Raw genomic sequence first — 6045 nt, forward strand, 5'->3', positions numbered from 1 at the left:
ACTGGCAAAATATTGAAATGACAGGTTTGTCAGAAATGTCTTGAACTGGGTTTGCTTTAATTTCTTAAGAGTGCAGGTACACATATATGGGGAATTGAGAATTTTTACTTGAATTCTGACAGACCTTTTTATACATGTAAGTTTATGCATTGAGTAATTTCCAAGGTATGAAGAAAGAGTGTAATGACGGTACAAAATGGATTTCTTTTTTTTTCTTTTTTTTTTTTGGGGGGGGGGGGCATTGAAACCTGGCCTTTGACCCTTAACCTTTGACCTTTTGGCTGGAAATTTCCCAGAGAATCTCCATTAGGTAATGCATGTATTAAGTTTTGAAACTAATAATGCAAGCATTTCATATATACTAGTATATGAGGGAAATAGTAAAATTTTGAGGAGATGACCTTGACCTTTGACCCCCTGACTATTGACCCATGACCCCTAAATTCCCTAGATAATCCCTGCCAGTCAGTACATGTGTATGTACCAAGTTCCACGAAGATACACTGAACCATTTGCGAGAAAAGTGATATTGCAACATTTTCACCTAACCTTTGACCTTTTGACATGAAACTCTCTCTGGGGAATCTCTACGCAGTAGTACATGTCCACACCAAGTTTCAAGAAAATACCTTTTGGGCATTGCATAGATATGGGGGAAATTGCAACATTTGTAGCATTTGACCTTGACCGTTTGACCTTTGACCTCTTGTCAATGTCACTAAAATCTGCTCAACTAATTGTCCTATCATACATCATCCTTGGACCAAGTTTGGTGAAGCAAAGCTGCTTCATCCAGTTTTGAGTTATCACGTAAACAGATAAATTTTAGGATTTGACCTTGACCTTTGACCTCTGACCTCTGTCCGATTTCACTGAAAAACTAATCAAGGAATTGTCCCATTATACATCATCCTCCAACAAAGTTTGGTGAAATTTGCTTTATCCAGTCTTGAGTTATCGCGTAAACGGATACAATTTCATGATTTGACCTTGACCTTTGACCTTTGACCTTTAGCCGATTTCACCCAAAATCTAATCAAATAATTGCCCCATCATACTTCATACTTGGACCAAGTTTGGTAAAATTCCAGTAAATATTACTCAAGTTATCGCGTAAACGAAAGCGGACGGACAGACGAGCGTACGTACGGACGGACAACCCGAAAACATAATGCCTCCGGCACCACTTCGTGGCGGAGGCATAATAATAATAACAATAATAATATCAATAATGATAACAATACTACTACTACTGAGAATAATGATAATAAATAATAATAATAACAAAATAACAACACACAATACTGCCAAAAGGAATGAATATGATTCATGGGTTGTACGAACAGCATACTAGTATGACTGGCGAAGAAGTAGACACATCCCATTATTTCATACAAGTAGTGAGCGCTGCAAGTACGCCTACAAGTTTAGCACGGATATCAAAGAATTATCCCAACTGTAATACTCTTATAAATGAGATGAATATGAAAGGAAAACATCTTTTAAACGGAAATTTGAGCACCAACAGCACAAAAATAGACACATCAACAAGCGAGCAATCTGATATGGTGTTTTGATTATACAGCATCTCACCAATGGCAGGGTAGGTCATGGAACAGCTACACTGTAACTAGTTACATATGTACGAATGACCCTAGATATTCAAATCATCACAATTCTCCAACACTTTTCTGATTTCGCCTACACTTTCACTATCTGTTGCTAACAATGTTTTTGTATTTTGTAAATTTTAATTTTCTCCTTCGGGTAAATTATCCTTTTACCAGTGTGGTGATGTCACCACCAGGAATTAAGAGTTGGAATTCAGAACTCAATATCTACTGATTGTGAAACAGATAGAGACTTTACACTCTGACCTCCGAAGTGTATCTCGTTGTGTGCAAAATACAGCAATGTTAAAGTGACAATTCAACCTTAATTTGATAAATGGCGGGCATGGTGGAACTACCCTCCATAGACACTCGATGATAATAGGAACTGTCCGACTTCGGAAAAATGAGGTGCTATGTATACGATGTTTGCAATTAATAACACAGGACAGTCTGCCAGAATATTGCAATTACTAACTCAGCGCACCAGAGGCACTATACGGCAAACGATCCCTTCTAATTTGCTTTCATTCATTAAGTTCTCTAAGGTATTAATAAAGAGCGGGGGGGGGGGGGGGGGGAATAAGAGAAAGCATGGCCAAGAGAACTGTTCTGAGGTTTACACACTCGGTAATAAACAGAAAAAAAAAATCTTTACATTGATATCCGTTGATACAAAAGAATGACAATAATAATGAACATAATACATAGAATTTGAATCTGCAAGTTGCAAGAATATCATTTTACACATCATATTGATAATGATAACAACAGAGCGCTTTATGTGACCGCATTGTGTACACTTCATCAACACAATAGGCAAATCTAGAGCCTAATCATCACAAAATAATCAACATTCACACAATTTCTACTTCAAGAGTACTTCCAGAAGCCACTTTCTGCTATCCAAAAACTCAAAATAGAAAAAGATAAAATAGAGACGCACAACAGTTTTTAAAGCAAAATCTTGGACTCATTTCACAAGATTTAGAATTTCCTTTTTTCTCAATACACATTGCATATAAGGATACATTTTGTTTGAAATACTCTGAAGGAAGGTGACAATAGGTTAGGAGGCTAAGTAAATATAAATATGATTTTGGTGAAAATGAATTGCAGATACATGTTTACATGTGGTATAAATGTGGGTATGAACCAGATACAACATGTATAATCTTGAAGAATCATTCTGTACCATAATTTGATCAGAAATTAGGAACAGATAAATCATGGGCATATATGGCTTTATATCATTTAACCCATCGAGTCCCAGAAAACATGTGGCATAAGAGCCAAGTTGGAGGAATGATCGCTAATGTGGGTATTTGTGCATTTTGGACATCTTCTTCATCAGATGAGGTCATGAATTCAGACACAATGACCCAAATTCACGAAGGTGGTACAATCTTTGTCCATGGTTTAAACCATGGACAAAGACATGGGGTGCCAAGTGTCGCATGGCTTATTTTGTTACGAAATCAGTCGAAATGTTAACATTTCGTCGACGAAATGACTGATTTCATGACGAAATAGGCCATGCGACACTTGGCGCCCCATGTCTTTGTCCATGGTTTAAACCATGGACAAAGATTGTACCGCCTTCGTGAATTTGGCCCAAATAGCCCACTGCTTTTGATAGCTGAAACACTCATAAATGACTCTCTCTCTCATGATTAGCAAATGTGACTCTGCAATTAACACAAGATTTTACAGAGCAATTATGCTGTGACTTGACACATCTGCATTATGTAACCTGCGCCAACTAAATGAGACATCTCTGCTCTGTGCCGTTTCTTTGTCGTCAGTGATGATATGCCTTGTGCCTGTGAGCACCAGTTTGGGGAAAGCCTCTTACATCTTTGCAAACGAAACCAGGAAAAGACAGTAATTAACTTTAGCTTCTCTGTTTATCAAATGCACTATTAAAATCCATGCAATAGACAATAGCGCTTCTTATTGTCTGTCTTGTTCATAATGGTGAGATCGGTAATCAAATGAGACCAAAAGGGTGTTATAACTCCATGAAACATTTGTATGGTGTTAACGCCCTTCTGGTTCTACACTCATTGATCATTGGAACTACAGCACAGTCATAGATAAGAATAGAAAAGACTATTAATACAAAGGTAAACAAGGTGACATGCATAGATACTTTCTCTAACATGAAGATGGTGTACACATACAACCAAACAGAGCAAACGAAGCTGTTTTTGTGATGCTTGGTCAAGTTGGTGCCATATACATACCCTGCAACATTAATCAGTATCAAATGACTAGAAAAACATTGAATCAGTAAGCAGGTGAGATCATTCAAAGTATTTAACTGTCAAGCTTGATTTGATATTTAAAAAAAAAACAATAACAACAAACTATGGTGCACAATATTTCACTAGCTTGTAATGAGACCAAAGTGGATAATTTTGTGTGATGACTTCTGATCCATGCTTGAAATGTTTACTCAACGAGAAACTACAAAACGCAAATAAAAGGAGTGTTTTTAGATATATCATTATGATAAAATTAATGGCCTCTCTAAACCATTTTGAAGTTTTGGCGCAGGGCATCAAAGGAACGATGTCAGTATACCAGTTTGTGCTCAAGATATTTTACAGCAGGATCTCACATTCAGCAGTATGTCTCAGCACCGCTGTCAATATAAATTTGATTACTGTAAAACACAATATATTCGCGGCATGAAAATTTTGCGAATCGGAGCCGACGACCTTTCTCGCAGCATGAAATTTTCGCGAATTGCCACTGGCGTCCAATACACATTGTGTAGGCAAGAACTTTTGCGAGCATTTTAATTTTGCGAATGTTGCCACTCGCGAAATTCGTGAAATTAAAATGCACACGAACATTCCTCGTTTTACAGTACTTTAATCTCACACTAGCCTGCCAGTAAGTTATTTAAAGGGAAAGCTCTATTCCCACGTGCACACTGACTTGTACAAAAGGAGTGAATCAACGAGAAGAAGAAAACAAGCTCCACTACACCTGGACAAAGGACAAGAAAGTTATAAAGGAATTCTAAAGCTTAACATGCTTTTGCAATCATGTATGTGCATGTTTATTAAAGGAAAAGCTCACCTTGATATGTGTGGATTGAGTGAATGCAGCAATATTAGCAGACCACGATCTACACATGATTGTATAAAGGTGCACTTGTCCTTTACCACTCTCACACTAGTTTTTTGAACGCAGAGGCATTGCCTCTGTGAATAGTTTAGCCACTGTAACCACCCCCCCCCCCCCCCTTCAAAAAGTTGCCAGAGCTAAATTTTTGAAACACTGGAACAATTTCATGTCACAGATATACACACTGACTGTACATTCTGTTTCTTGAAATGGTGTCTATTAGAGAGGAGATCAGGTAAAGATTTCTGTGCAAGTAAATGGAGAAATATTGTGAGGCTATGACATACAAACCTCCTCTGATTTGTCTAGATGTCACTGTGACTGATGTAATTATTTCGTGAAAACATGTGCAGCTTTAAAATTCCATCATCACTATCTAGTCCAATTCCAACAAAACTTTCACTGCTCTGTTGCTTAATTCCATTCTGTCAAGTTTAACACGGTAGTGGGAATTTTATTACAAAGGAAGGTTGTCCACATTGCCACAAATGTATGAAATGACAGCTCTTTGTGACTAGATATGATCTAGGCATGGATGTTATCAAGATACCTATTAATTCTATTATATTAACCTACATTTTGCCACTCTAGAAACTGTTTCAAATATATCTAGGAATGATTGACAACATCAAATACAGAAAGTCAGATAATGGTAAACTTTGCAGAAGATTCATAACATATCACATTCCTCAAAAATCATCACAGAAAGAGTGTGTATGGTACCGAGGAACTAATACATACATGAAAAGATAAGTCTGTCTCCACAGTAAGGTCTGCATCATAGACAATATATATATATATATATATATAGATATATATCCAGTGTTAAAATGCACCATAGACCATAGCACACTGGTCTTTTTACTACTTCATGCTCATTGACACAAGAATTTTACATACCTAAAATCAAATTTTTGTAGCTCAAGTTCAGCATCACTGTTACAAAAGAGAGGAAATCCTTGTCGAGTCATAAATAAGTCTGTGGCATTACATGTTGTGTATTAGTAATATTTTCAATCACAATCCACAGTACTGTACGAGCTGAAATTTTCGCGTACAGATATTTTTGCGAATTGCTACTAGGAGGACATTTTCACGTATTGTTAATTTCGCGGTTGCGAGGTCTAACTATACTTATCTATTCGCACATTGTTATTTTCGTGTGTTGTTATTTTTGCGGTTCAAAGGTGATTCGCAAAATTCGCGAAAATAAAACCACCGCGAAAATTTCAGCTCGTACAGTAGTTATGGTGATGTTTGAACATATATTTTTCTGCACTTCCAACACAGAGAGTGA

The sequence above is a fragment of the Diadema setosum genome, chromosome 21 (genome assembly GCF_964275005.1).
Source record: "Diadema setosum chromosome 21, eeDiaSeto1, whole genome shotgun sequence".
In the NCBI taxonomy this organism is placed as follows: Eukaryota; Metazoa; Echinodermata; class Echinoidea; order Diadematoida; family Diadematidae; genus Diadema; species Diadema setosum.